Genomic DNA, 14,877 nt, shown 5'->3' on the forward strand with positions numbered 1-14,877 from the left:
GCCTCTTGTTAAGGATCCTATGCTCAGTACATTGCAAAGGAAGAGCTTTGAGTTCTGCTCCTTGATTCAAACCTCCTCCCAAACCAAACTCCACCTTTCCCACGTACAAGACTACAGCTGAAAAGGATCACTGAGGACACATTTTAGGTCAACTCTCTCTTGGTTTACAATACAAGGGAATGGAGATCCTCGACAGAAGTGATTGCTAAGGTCACAAGGCGTGCGCGTGACAAGCTGCACTCTCGGGAACCAAGACTCACTTTCTTCTTTCCTGTGCAGCCTCCTGGGGAGGTGGGGGAGGGGCTGCAGCTGCCGGGGCCCTGGCGTTCCGGGGCGGTCCCTGGCGGCCGTGCATTCCACAACCACCCGAGCACAGCGAGCCGGGTGCCGAGCTGCGCGTGCCGGCCACTCCTGCGCGCTCCCGCCTGCCCGCGGCTCCGAGCTACCCGGCACGTTGACGGCCGAGGTCCGAGGGCCAGGGGTCGCATCCCTCTGCTGTGGAGCCCGCCGTCCCCAGGACATCTAGAGAAGCGTTCCAGCTGCCTCTGCCCCAGGAACTTTTCGCAGACCTGGCACGATCCAGCAGCGGCGGTGGCCGCGGGTTTTCAAAGCAGCTGCGCGGATCTCGGGTGAGTGGGGTCATCGGGTGCCCTTCGTGGGCTCCGGCTCTCGTGCTGCCTCTACCCAAGTGCCCTCCCAACTGCCCTCTTTTTATCTCCTTTTCCCCCCTCATTTCTCCCTCTTCACTACTTCTGCTTTTTCTTATCTCCTTCTGTCCGCCCTTAAGTTCCAGCGACCTTCGGCGCTCGACCTTGAGCCTCCCGGGAGGCCGGAGCTCGTATGGGTGGGCTCCAGGAGGCAAGTGTGTTCCGCGTTTCCCTGCCCCTGCCTGTGGTCGCGGGAGGAAAGGGGGGAGCGCGCCCCGTCCTTGAGCAGGTTCTGCTCTCTCTTTGCTCTCCAGACGCGGCGGCGGAGCTCGGCTCCCGGCCTTAGCGCACCCGCTGTGGGCGCTGCGCTGGCAGTTTGGGTCTTTGCACCCTCCAGAGCAGCAGGCTTTCTATCTTACTTTTCTCAGAGCCCTGCGTGGAAGGCGCCGGAGTTGGAAGTCAGGGGTGGTGGGTTCCAGCCGTGGTTTGTTACTGGCAGTTCTCTGCCTGTGAAATGGGAAAAATACCCTTTGCATTCCGATCAAATGAGAAAGGGAAAGTTCCAAGTATCTTGGAGACAAAGAAGCCTTCCTCCCAAGCTCCTCCTGCCTCTTTATTTAGGGTTGTTCCGACTGCCAGTTCTCCCGCACCGCTCACCCGCCTCCACAAATTCCTTGAGGGTAGGCTCTGTCTCTCATCCTCAGCACCTGGCACAGGACGCCCAATACTGCCTACTGAATGAAAGAGAGATATAAATCTTAAAAACCTCGTACAACTGTTAAGGTTGCTTTTTGAATTGAGTGGCCAGTCTGGGCTCTTATTCATGCAGCTCCTGACTCACTTGTTCTAGTCTTGTAGGCACCTGGGGGCTCCTGTGTGACCCATTTATCTACAGATTCCCTCGAAGCTCTAGGCTGCAGCGGTGAGAGCCCCTCAGTTATTCGATCATGGAAGATTCCCTGATCATCTGCTAGGATCTGTGATCCCACTGTCGGGGGTAAATAGTCCATAATCCCGCAGGACTGTGAAGGCCTGAGTAGGCGTGGGGGTAAGGGGTTGGGGTGGGAAGAGCTGTTTCCCTGGGAGTCAGGAAACACTCTGAGTGCCTTGAGGGGCATCCATGTCTGGACCTTGCCTTTGCCATCCCCGTAAAATAAAGAACTGGAGGTGGAAACGTTGGGTGTCTGTGGTTAAATGGGATGTGCTTTGGGGTTATTCAGGCCACTCAGCAATCCTCTGAGCACATCCAGAACAGCCCAGCTGGGCGTCAGGACATCAGGTACTTCTGTAGTAAAACCCAAGAAAAGCCAAGGAGAAATGCTTCTCTGCTCTAGCGGAGACCTCGAGTTTCCAGCGGTCTCGGGGTTATGAATCATGCCACGGGGGTTATAAGTCATGCCCCATCAAATCTTCCCAACACTTGACCCCTCAGCGCGTCAGCACTGTGGGCTCCGCAGCACACAAAAAGGTCTGGGGATTTCCCATTTCTGGCCCAGCCTGAGAATCCCTGGGCTGTGGTGAGGTGTTTGAGACAGAAAACCAATCAGATGCTCTACTTTGGGAGCTGAGTACGGCTGGGTCACATACTGGGCTCTGAGGTGTCAGACTAAGGGGACAATAAGAGGTAGGTACAACCTTAGATACTTTCCCAGCCATATTCTGACCCTTCTTTTAAGAAGAGTGCTTCTGCTTCTTCTCCATGAAAGCACTTCTTCTGTTTCTTCTTCTATGTTTTAATAGAAACCCAGAAAATATTTCCGGGGACAGAGGATCTTTATCTTGACTGTCTTACACTGTTGCTATTGGCAGTGGTATCAAAGACAGGCACGTGTCCTCCCACTCACAGTTTGTAAGAGTAAACACTAGTATTACCACACCCTGCTGACGGCTGCCTGGTTGACCAAGTAAGCTGAATAATGTAACAATAATCATATTTGTTATTGTTTAGTTGCTAAGTTGTGTCCGACTCTTTTGTGACCCCATGGACTGTAGCCCGCCAGGCTCCTCTGTCCATGGGATTTCCCAGGCAAGAATACTGGAGTGGGTTACCATTTCCTTCTCAGAGGATCTTCCTGACCCAGGGATCAAACATGCATCTCCTGCATTGGCAGCAGATTCTTTACCACTGAGCCACCTGACATTTACTGAGCACTTGCTATTAGCCAGGTATTATTCTAAGCATTTTATATGTATTAACTCATTTAGTCTTTACCAGAATCCTATGAGGTAGGGATCATCATTGCCTCCATTTTATAGATGAGGAAACTGGGGTCCGGAGAGAGTAGCTTACATATATCACACAGGAAGTAAGTGGCAGAGCTGCAGTTTGAACCCAGGCAGTTTGGCTTTGGGGCCTATATTCCGAACCTCATTGTAATTGAGGGGATCTAGGTTCAGATCTTGCCTCTGTCAATTACTTACAGGGTGACCTGGGGGAGTTAATTGAGAATTTGGCAGCCTCTTGACCAGTGAATCACTAGGCCCCCTAGTATCAGTTCATCTCACTCATAGACAGTGAACCTCAACTGAGAGTGATGTACATCTGGTGTAAAGATTAAGAGTTAGGGAACCAGGAAGGGTAACAGGTCAGAATTATGACTTCTTAGCATATCAGAAAGCAACAAAACAGATCCAGTGACTAAACTGTGTACTTCAAACTGCTTAGTTGTGTACACATACAGCTTCGTTATTTTGGTGATTTGGATCCTGGTGGGCTAATTGGGCATGTGAATTGCTGATGACCCACTGCATAGGATAGGATAGGGGGAAAGACATGGAGGAAGGAGGCAAAAAGACAGAGAAGACAACTGGGCTCCCCAGATCAGTTACGATCAAGATGACACATCTGGCACACACATCTCGCCTCCTAACTTCCTGCCTCAGGCTGACACTGACATTCAGGACTTTTCAACAAACCTCTATAGGGAGGGAAGATCCTTCTTAACTTGATGCTCTGGCCTCTACTGAGGGACTGTGAAGCATCTGTCTAGCCCTCCCAGACTTCCCGCTTCCTTCTTCTTGGTCAGAGAAGTAACAAGGGGGCCAAAACAGGAGACTTTTCTCTTTGAGTGCCCTGGTGGCATCTTAGGGAACATCTTGGGGCTGTTTAGAGATTCATCTTTTTCCCTCACTCTTTTCTAGATTTTCTTGATTGGTTTTCAACCCAACGCCATCCTGACTGGGGCAGGGATCTAGGGGCAGCAGAGTCAGTCTTTGAGAGCTGGCCCTTAAGAGGTCACCTTGTCCATCCTCTCCTATTGACCTACAGGAAACTGAAGCTCAGTTTGAAAGAGGAAAATACTCAAGATCGCACCCTGCATTCATTTTCTAATGCTGTAACAAATCACCACAAATTTAATGGCTTCAAATATATTGTGATACAGTTCTAGCAATCATAGGTCTAGTATGGGTCTCCTTAGAGTAAATCAAGGCATCATCAGCTTGTGTTTCTCTCTGGAGCTTTGAGGGGACTTGGTCCCCTGCGTATTTGAGTTGTTGGTAGAATTCAGTTCTGTGGTTGTAAGACCAAGGTCACTGTTTTCTTGCTGGCTGCAAGCTGAGAGGCATTCCCTCTTCTCAGGCCACTGCATTCCTTGGCTCATAGCCCCCTTTCTCCATCTTCAAAATAAGCAACAGTGAGTCAGATCCTTTTCCTATCATATTTCTCCCACTCTTCTGCCTTCCTTTTCACTTTCAAGGATGCATGTGAGTAGATTGGGTTCACCTAGGTAATCAGGCTAATCTCCCCATCTCAAAGTCCTTAACTTTAATCACATCTGTAAAGTCCCTTTGCCTTGGCTCCTCCCTCTGAGTCATGCTTCCTTGTTCATATCCAAAGTTTTGAGGACCAGGACATGCAGATCTCTGTGGAGTCGTCTTTCTGCCTACCACATACAGTGAGGCCCACTTTAGGAGAATGGCTTGTTCTGGATCACACATCTTGGCAGGAGATTTCCACCACTGTGGTGCACTTGCAGCTCTATCAGTGACACCCCTCTTCCCCCCAGTTCCCCAACAGTCCACCTCATGGAGAGTGTCATTTGTCAGCCCAGCAGCAGCAGGCACTTAGTCAGTGGCAAATAGCAATGGTGGACGGTGGAGGCTTAAACAGGATACTGTGGATTTGGGCCTGGGTTTCTCCTCTGCTGGCTCCCTGCTGATTTCTAAGACTCTGTGATTGGCTGGGTCAGATGGTACGTGCAGTCGTGAATAGCTCTGGCTTGATTTCTAAAGTCTTTGAAATATCTTGGTGTTTTTCCATTTTTCCAGCCACAGAAGAGCAGATAGAAACTCAGGCAGGGAATAAGTCTTTGTACTGTTAAGAATTTTGAAGGCGATAGAAGCCAACTGGGGTAAAATGAGAACAGAGTTCTCCCCAGAGACCTGGGGTCATTGGAGAAAGTCCTCTGGTTTGATTTGTTTCACATTTTTGATACTTGTGTGTCCTGCCCATTCCTTCCTCTGGCCCCTTTCTTTAGAACAAAGCTCCCTGGTGAAATGGACTCCTTGCTGAGTTGGTAAATGCTTGAGGCTAACTATAACACTGTTTCCAAGAGTAAATATGAGGCTGGGATGGCCATTTCACACTGGACTTGGCATGAGGAATCCCCTCCCCTTTTATCAGCCTCCCTGTCCTCTTTAGAGAACAGTGAGAGAAAACTCCATATTCTGGGCAGCAAGTCCCCAGCCCCTACATCTACATCAATGCCCAGCCCCTGAGCACAAGGAATTGAAACTTGAATTTGAACCACCAGCCCAAGCAAGTCGGGAAGAGGGAAGTCTAGAGGATGTTATTCAGAAAGGCCAGTGCTTGTTTGTCTAGTACATATAGGATGAACTGGGAAAGAAAGCGGCCCCATAATCCTTTGGGAACGTACAGAGATCGAATCAGAGGGTGTCATTTTATTTAAAAGATAATGTTTTGACTTTAAGGTCATTGAACAGGGGTAAGCATCCTTTCTGGACCTCCCCCACTAAGTTCCAGGAGTTAAGTCAAATCTAATGTTCCCCAGTCCATATTCATTTCTTTGTCAGTCTTATATTCATCGGACACTTACTGTGTGCTAGGGCCTGTGATGGGTGCTGAGGGAACAGTAGTGAACAAGAGACTTCTCTCTTCTTTGTATTTGCTTCTTCTCTCTTTGTATTTGCATTTGAGTCAGCAAAGATGGCCAATAAAAACAAACAAGCAAAGAGGCCAATCTGAGGCTGTGAAAAGTGTGTGCAGAAAATAAAACAAGGTATGAGACAGAGAATGGCTAGTGGATGAAGGTGGTAATTTAATAGAGAGGGTCTGGAAAGGCTTTTTCAAAGACGTATCGTTTAAAAGTTGAGGTCGTGGTCATTGAGACACTGCATGTTGAAGGGAAGATTTAAGATGATCTAAGTGCATTCTAGGAAGAGCGAACAGCAAACAAAAAGGTCTTGAAATGGGACCAGCCCTCAGGATATAAGTCACTAAGTAGCCCAGCTACTGGGTGGCCAGTGGGATCCCTTCTGTCTGGCCTAAGTGCTTCATTTTTTTCTGACGATCCCACCAGCTCTTTCTGAGGGTGGAGCCTCGGGAAGAGGTGCTGTGAACCAGGCCATGCAGGTAAACCCCCTGGTCCACTGTCCTGTGAGCCATTACCTTGTTGCTGACATTCTGCAAGATGCTTCAAGAGACTCCTCCAGCTTCAGCGACTCAGAGCTGGTTCTAGCGGCCTCCTCTGTGGCCTCCGTGTCTAGCGGAAAGAAAACAGCAGCACTTGGTGCTCAGTCAGAGCTATGGACTAAGTCCACACCTTCAGGAAGTCACCTGCCTCTATCTGCCTTTTCTCCCACTGTGGCATAATTAAGCTTGAAGCAGCAGGAAGTCACTTCTTTTATTGTGTTCTTCCTTGGAAAACTCCTTGGTGGTAAAACCGGTTGGATAGCCGTTGGCAGTCTCTCAAAAGTTAACTGTTAGCTGCGGTTCAGATGTGGAGAGTGTGCATTTCCGGTGGAAGGTTAAAGATGGGAAGACATCAAAGGCTGTTTGTTTATGAAACTATCACTGCAGTTTCTTGATCAGACACAGAGCAGTCATGGTGCCTAAACTCAGTGGTAGGGGCCACTGAACTTTGTGTGACTTTAGGAGCTGTGGTCGCTAGCTCAGTTTAACATTTATGAAGCCCTTACTGGTGCCTCAGACAGTAAAGAATCTGCCTGCAATGCCGGAGACCTGGGTTTGATCCCTGGGTTGGGAAGATCCCCTGGAGGAGGACATGGCAACCCACTCCAGTATTCTTGCCTGGAGAATCCCCATGGACAGAGGAGCCTGGCGGGCTACAGTCCATGGGATCGAAAAAGTCAGACACGACTGAGCAACTAAGCACACACACTACTGTGTACCAGGCAGTGTCCAAGTAAGTACTTTGTATGCGTTAGCTCATTCAACTTCAGGGCATCCCCGTGAAGAAGTTACTATTATTAGTTAATATTATTCCCATTTTTACAAATGAGACTGGAGCTTTTAAAGGTTAGATTTCCTGCCAAAGCCACTAGCACTACATATGCTCCCAATATACCAAGTAACTCGTCAGCTCTGGGCTTTGTTGATGATGGTTTTCTACTAATCCTGCCCTTCTCCTTGTTTGTTTCTTTTGAACTCCTACATATCTTCAAAGTCCATATCAAAACCCCCCTTTTGGGTGAAGTCTTCTATTTTACATAGACAAAAACAAAGGCATGAGAATTAATATTTTTTGAGCATCTATTATTTTCTAGGACTCCATGCATATTATCTCCTATTATCCTCACAATAGGATGTTGCAGTGCAATGCTTCTCATGTCCTTATTTGGAAGATGAGAAGACCAAGGTTTAGAAATTTTAAATAACTAGCCCAAAGTCACACTTCTATGGGTAAAAAACAGAATTCAAATCAAATACTCTTTCTGCTTTTTTTCCTGCTTGGAGATGGCATATGGTTTGTACCTTCAGTCTACTTCTCTGCCTTTTATTGCAATTTGTGACTGTAATTAATGTCTTTTCCTCCAGAAGAGTGTGAGCTTCTTAAGGAAAAGCACCGTATTTATCTCCACACCCAGTCCCCAGTGTTAATCACAGTGCCATGAATGTTTATTGAATTAGACTGAATTGCTACTCTACTAGTTTCATACTTGGACTGGAAAAATAGGTCAGACTAACCAATGCTGCTGCTGGTTGATTAAAAAAACATCATTAATATGGATTAAGCATCTATCAGCTTCTGTAACGTCTCAGATGGTATTCGGGTTTGATTCCTGGGTCGGGAAGATCCCCTGGAGAAGGAAATGGCAACCCACTCCAGTATTCTTGCCTGGAAAATTCCATGGACAGAGGAACCTGGCAGGCTACAGTCCATGGGACTGCAAAGAGTCAGACATGACTGAGCAACTAACACTTTTACTTTTAAGGATCTATCATCTTTGTTGATAAAGTGAAGTACAGTCCAAGTTGGGATGTTACCAAACTCTAGCCAAAGCGGGTGAATATTTGCTTAGGCCAGAGAGTCCCTGTGGTCAGGGATTGTTAATCAAAGGATGAACATTTGTAGAGTGCTTACTGTTTGTCAGAACACTACTAAGTACTATATGCAATTATCTCATGGAATTCTCCTTAACCCTATAAGGCAGACTATTATTTTCCCATTTTTGTTTTCAGCTGAGTAAATGGAATCATTAGGAAGGTTAAGTAACTTATTCAAGGCAGGTCAGCTAGAAAGTGGTAAATCTCTTGGATTTAAAACAGCCACATTTAAATCCAAGCCAACTGGCCTCCTAGTCTGGCCTTTAACACTACTGTGTAGTCTGAGTGTTTCAGAAATATTTCCTTGTTGTTTCCAAGTATTCTTTATACTTCTATGAACTTCCATCACCTTACCAGATTACAGTAGTTTGAGAATTTGTTGATTTAAGAAATGTTTATTCAGTACCTATACCACTGAGTAGAGAGGGAAGGCAGTCTGTGAGGACAACTGTGCTGGGTACAATCAGTGCTGGGGAAGAACTGTAATCCAGGCAAAGTCCATTCCGCTCCCAGTTTTCAACTTCTATGCATGTTGGCTTTCCCCTCCAGTTTGGTGAAATCTCTCATTACAAGTAGGATTCTGGTGTCTCCCTCTCTTCTCTGATGTTCTTCCCCATGGTGAGGAGTAAATAAGTTACAAGGTTTACCCTTCCCTTCTTCCCTGGGTTGATTTGCATTTGGACCTTAAGTCAAAGAGATGAAACACAAAGGGTGGAATTCTATCCATGACTGATTCTGACAGGACCCTGCTTTGCTTTTTAGCGGTGTGTCTGTGTGTTCCTGGAAAACCATCTCACTGCCTCACCTTTGAGGAAGTTGCTTTGGACTCTGAGCCCAAAGTTCCCCCTAGGTGTTTACAGTAAAAAGGTATAGTCAAGAAGCCTGTGGAAAACAGTATGGAGGTTTCTCAGAAAAGTGAAAATAGAATTACTATATGTTTAGCAGTCCTACTCCTGGGCATATATCTGGACAAAACTTTAATCCAAAATGATACATGCACCCCTATGTTCATAGCAGGACTATTCACAATAGCTAAGACGTGGAAACAACCTCAATGTCCATTGACAGATGAGTGGAGAAAGATGTGGTGAGTGAAGTGTGAAAGTTGCTCAGTCATGTCTGACTCTTTGTGACCCCATGGACTATATAGTCCATGGAATTCTCCAGGCCAGAATACTGGAGTGGGTAGCCTTTCCCTTTTCCAGGGGATCTTGCCAACCCAGGGATTGAACCCAGGTCTCCCTCATTGCAGGCAGATTCTTTACCAGCTGAGCCACAAGGGAAGCCCAAAGACATAGTACATATATACAATGGAATACTAGTCAGCCATAAAAAAGAATGAAATAATGCCATTTGCAGCAACATAGATACAACTAGAGATTATCATACTAAGTGAAGTAATTCAGAAAGAGAAAGACAAATACCATATGATATCACTTATATGTGGAATCTAAAATATGACGCAAATGAACCTACCTGTGAAATACAAACAGACCACAAACATAGAGATCAGACTTGTGGTTGCCAATGGGGAGGAAGTTGGGGGAGGGATGGAGTGGGAGGTTGGGGTTAGCAGATGTAAGCTATTGTGCATAGAATGGAGAAACACCAAAGTCCTACTGTGTAGCACAGAGAACTATATTCACTATCCTATGATAAAACACAATGGGAAAGAATATGAGAAAGAATATATATGTATAACTTGAATCACTTTGCTATACAGCAGGAATTAACACAACATTGTAAATCAACTATACTTTGATAAAAAACAAGGAAGCCTGGCTGGCTCTCATTCTTTATATTAGTTCATTCTCTATCACTGCTTACTCCAACCTGCTGCCCCACTGCCTTCTCCTGACTCCCATCTGAAATGGGATAGTGATGGAGTTGAAAGAGAGTGCTGCAAATCTGGAGACCTGAGTTGTCCCCTGAGTCCTGCCATTAAATTGCTTTGATGACCTTGGGTAAGCCATGTCCTTCATCTGTAAAATGGAAGGTAGACTAAAGTAGATAGTGTCTAAATCCTGTGTAGATTTCTAGAATATCATTGGTTTGAAGAAGTTTCATCTCCGCAGAACACTCAGTAGGATGTAATATTGCTGTATTAGTTTTCTATTGCTGCCATAACAAATTACCACACTTTAGTGGCTTAAAACATACATATATAATCTTAGTTTCCCTGAGTCAGGAGTCCAAATACAGTTTAGCTGGGTCCTTACAGAGATGCAGTCAAGATGTCAGCCAGGCTGCCCTGTCATCTGGGGACCCAATAGGGAAGAATCTGCCCACAGCTCTTTCGGGTTGTTGGTAGATTTGTTTCTTGCACCTCAAGGCCAGCAGAAAAGTATCGTTGACCTAGGGAAGGTTTCAGCTTTCTTTTAGCCTTATTAAGTCAGACCCACCCAAGGTAATCTTTCTGATTATAAAGCCAGCAATTCTGGGGCCTTAATTACATCTGCAAAATCCCTCACCCTTGTTATGTGACCTAACCTAATCACAGGGTAACTCCAGGGAACAGATTGTGGGAGCCATCTTAGAATTCTGCTTCCTGTCATTGTTTTACAGAAATAGCCTGTTTGCAGTTATAACTGGAGCATATTCTTTCCTGAGTCAGGTCAAATGACTTAGCATATGAAATCAGTTCTAAAACTTACTTGTTCCTACACTAAAACTACCCTGCTTTGAACTTGCTTTTGGAACACAATATATTATGCTTCCCTTTATTCTTATATAATTATCCTCCAAGTTATTTTCTTCCAATACTGTTCATGAATATATAGTTATGCATTGTTGTTGTGTCAGTCGCTCAGTCATGTCCAACTCTTTGCAAACCCATGGGCTGTAGCCTGCCAGGCTCCTCTGTCTGTGGGATTCTGCAGGCAAGAATATTGGAGTTGGTTGCCATTCCTTTCTCCATGGGGTCTTCCTGACCCAGGATTCAAACCCAGGTCTCTTGCATTGTAGACAGATTCTTTATCATTTGAGCTATTGAGGAAATAATTTAAATTTAACTTATTTTAAGTTAGTTTTTCTATTTGAAATCATATATTGTAAAAAAATACTAAAGAGTCATCTTTGTCCTTAGGTGATTCTTAAAAGTATTTTGTTCCATCAATATTTGAGAGAGATGTATTGAACTCCCCCACCATAATTGTAAATTTGTCTATTTCTTATAATTCTGAGATTAAGTATATAAAAATTAAAAATCATTGGATCTTTTGTTATCTCTAGTTATACTTTTAACTTAAATGTCTACTTTGTTCAATGGTAAAACAGCTCTACTAGCTTACAGAATTCATGATGGATGGTATTTCTTTTGTTTCCAATTACTTTCAATATTTCTGAACCCCCATGTGTCTCTTGTAAAAGGTATTTATATTTTTATATACTCTGATAGTTTTTGTTAGTTTTGGTTTAAATCTACTATTCTTTATGTGCTTTCTATTTGTGTCACACGTTCTATTCCCCTCCCCTTCCCTTGTTTTCTCTGGAAATTATGTATCCATTTACTACTGTTAAATGGCTACCCTAGAGATTACAATATACATCCTTGATTTCACAAAGTTCAGTGTTACTAGTTATTTTGCCCTTTCCCAGAAAATAAGAACACTTTGATTCTGTTTCTTCTCCTTATTATTATTGAATATTTAAATTTTCTATTTTATCTAAAATTTTATTTCATCTTAATTCTCAGTTATTTTTGTTCACTTTAAAGAAATCATTGTTTTCTAGATTGCATTGTTTCTGATGAGATGTTAGCTATCAGTCTAATTGGTTTTCACTTGAATATAATCTTTTTTTCTCTTTGTCTTTGATTTTCAGCAGATTTACTATGATGCACCTAACTATGGATTTTACTTGCTCTAACTAGAACTTTATAGGGCTTCTTGAGTTTGTGAATTCATATATTTAATCAGCTTTGAAAAATTCTGCTATTTCTTACTGTAATGTTTTTTCTTCCCCATTCTGTCTTCTTTCTAGGACTCCAATTACATGGATGTTGTATTGTGTCACTGCTTCCTCTATACCCCTCACCCAGTTTATTTTCCATCCTTTTATTTCCCTGCATCATTATATTTTTTTCCCTCTGATCCTCCAGTTCACTAATTCTTTTTTTCGGCTATGTTTCATCTGCTGTTAAGCCTATTCACTGAATTTTTATTTTCAATTATTGTATTCTTCAGTTCTAGAATTTCTATTTGGCTCTTTTAAAAAATCTGTTGTGTTCTTTCTTATAGTTTTCAGTTCTCTGTCAAAATTCTCAATCTTGCTTTATTTTCTCCTCAAACATATTAATCAAAGTTACTTAAAATGTGTGTGTCTGACAACTGCAATATCTGGAGCCCCTGTAAGTCTTTTTCTATTGTCTGTTGTTTCTGATGTTTCCATTCTAGTCGTTTTGTCTTTTTTCCCTGCTGCTTATTTTTAGTTATGATTGGACATTATATTTGAATAAGAAATTTGAATAAAAGTTTGAATTGTGCTGTTATCTCCTCTACAGTGGATGTAAGTTTGCTTCTGCCGACACCTGGAGGTGCTAGCAATCTAGAACAAGCTTAATTCAATTTCAAGGACTGTGATGATTCAAAGCTGGGTTGCAGTCTTGGGGTTTAGTATACTTCTTGTTCACTCCTGGCACTAAGAGTACTCTTTGAAGTCCAAACCCAAAATGCAAGGGCTTTGTTCTCTCTGTCTTGGCAGTCTTATACTCCTGAGTCTGTCAGAAACACTGTTAGTCTCCGTCCTCCACTAAGGGAGATGCTGCTTCAAACACCAGGCTTACCTCCCTGGATTTGTCTTCCCCAGATCTTAGCCTGGTAATTCTTCATTATTTTGCTATTTCTTAGTGCCTTTGAGCAGATTTTTTTTGGGGGGGGATCTAATTTTTCTAGTTGTCCTCAGTAAGAAAACAGGTCAAAATTATCTAGCTTGACATTACCAGAAGTGAAAATCCTAATCTTTACAGATTCTGTCTCTTTTTCTTTTTTTTAATTGAGGTACAGTTGGCATATAACAATATATCAATTTCAGGTGTACAACATAAGTGATTCACAATATGTATATGCCATAAAATAATCACCACAATAACTCTAGTTACCATCTGTAACCATACAAAGTTACAAAATATTTTTTATGATGAGAACTTTTAAGATTTACTCTCATCACTTTTCAAATATGCAATACAATGTTCTTGACTATGGTTACCATGCTGCCTATTTGTTAATCAATTTTTTTTGTTGAGTTGTATGAGTTCTTTATATATTTTGATTATTGACCCCTTGTCAGATATATGCTTTGCAAATATCTTCTCCCATTTAATAGGGTTGCCTTTTTATTTTGCTGATGGTGTCCTTTGCTGTGCAGAAGCTTTTTAGTTTAATGTAGTCCCACTAATTTAATTTTACTTTTGTTGCTCTTGCCTTTGGAGTCAGATCCAAAGAATCTTTGCCAAGACCAGTGTCAAGGAGTTTACTGTCTATGCTTTCTTCTAGTTTTATGGTTTCAGGTCTTTAATCTACTTTGAACTAATTTTTATATATGGTGTAAGATACTAGTCTTGATTATTTTGCATGTGGCTGTCTAATTTTCCCAATGCCATTTGTAAAAGAGACTGTCCTTTCCTTATTGTATATTCTTGCCCCCTTTGTAGTAAGTTAATTGACTATATGTGTGGGATTACTTCTGGGCTCTCCATTCTGTTCCAGTGATCTGTGTGTTCATTTTTATGCCACTGCCATTTTTGTGTGTTATTACTATGATTTTGGGGCTTCCCTGGTGTCTCAGACAGTAAAGAATCGGCCTGCAATGCAGGAGACCCGTGTTCAACCCCTGAGAAGATCCCCTGGAGAAGGAAATGGCACCCTACTCCAGTATTCTTGCCTGGAGAATCGCATGGACAGAGGAGCCTAGTGGGCCCCATGGGCCCTAGATAGAGTTACTAGTCCTGATAGTGCTCAACCAAAAACCTCATTGGTCTATCAGAGAGGTGAAAGTTATTTGTGGGGGAAGGGAGTCTCACAGTTGAAAGGTAGATAGCACAGATGAGACACTTTGAATTCAGTTATTCTAATACTTCTGACTTGTAGAAATTTTTAATTTATGAAATTTATACATATATATGTATAAATATATATATATAGTTGGCACTAGAAGATTTGCCAGATGATAGAATTGACTGGAAGGATTATTATCTTGTAAACAAACTTTCAGTTGCTTAAGAAAAACAGTCCCAGAAGTAAAACTTGATGTTTCAGAATCAGGCAGCAGGGAACCTGCACTTTCCTTCCTGCTGCTGCTGCTGCTGCTGCTGTCACTTCAGTCGTGTCCGACTCTGTGTGACCCCATAGACAGCAGCCCACCAGGCTACCCCATCCCTGGGATTCTCAGGCAAGAACACTGGAGTGGGTTGCCATTTCCTTCTCCAATGCATAAAAGTGAAAAGTGAAAGTGAAGTTGCTCAGTCGTGTCCAACTCTTAGTGATCCCATGGACTGCAGCCCACCAGGCTCCTCCGTCCATGGGATTTTCCAGGCAAGAGAAGTGGAGTGGGGTGCCATTGCTTTCCTTCCTAGTTTGGACCAAATAGACTACTTGATGGATGGGATGAATATTCTACCTTTGGAGAAGGTACAATGTTTTCCTCCTTTGCAGGAACTACAATTTTTTACTCTTTCACTTAGTCTTGTTAGTAGATATAAAGTAG

At 43.4% G+C, this 14,877-nt stretch overlaps 1 protein-coding gene across 1 annotated transcript in view; it reads left to right on the forward strand.

Moving 5' to 3' along the window:
* The first annotated feature begins 329 nt into the window (after nucleotides 1–329).
* The window catches only part of SMIM3 (small integral membrane protein 3), a 20,029-nt gene continuing 5,481 nt past the window's right edge, over nucleotides 330–14,877 (forward strand). Inside the window, exon 1 of the mRNA XM_010850583.1 lies at nucleotides 330–629. The gene's annotated coding sequence lies outside the window, so the exon portion shown is untranslated. The remainder of the gene's footprint in view (nucleotides 630–14,877) is intronic.

The sequence above is a fragment of the Bison bison genome, unplaced genomic scaffold (assembly GCF_000754665.1).
Source record: "Bison bison bison isolate TAMUID 2011002044 unplaced genomic scaffold, Bison_UMD1.0 scf7180017864291, whole genome shotgun sequence".
In the NCBI taxonomy this organism is placed as follows: domain Eukaryota; kingdom Metazoa; phylum Chordata; class Mammalia; order Artiodactyla; family Bovidae; genus Bison; species Bison bison.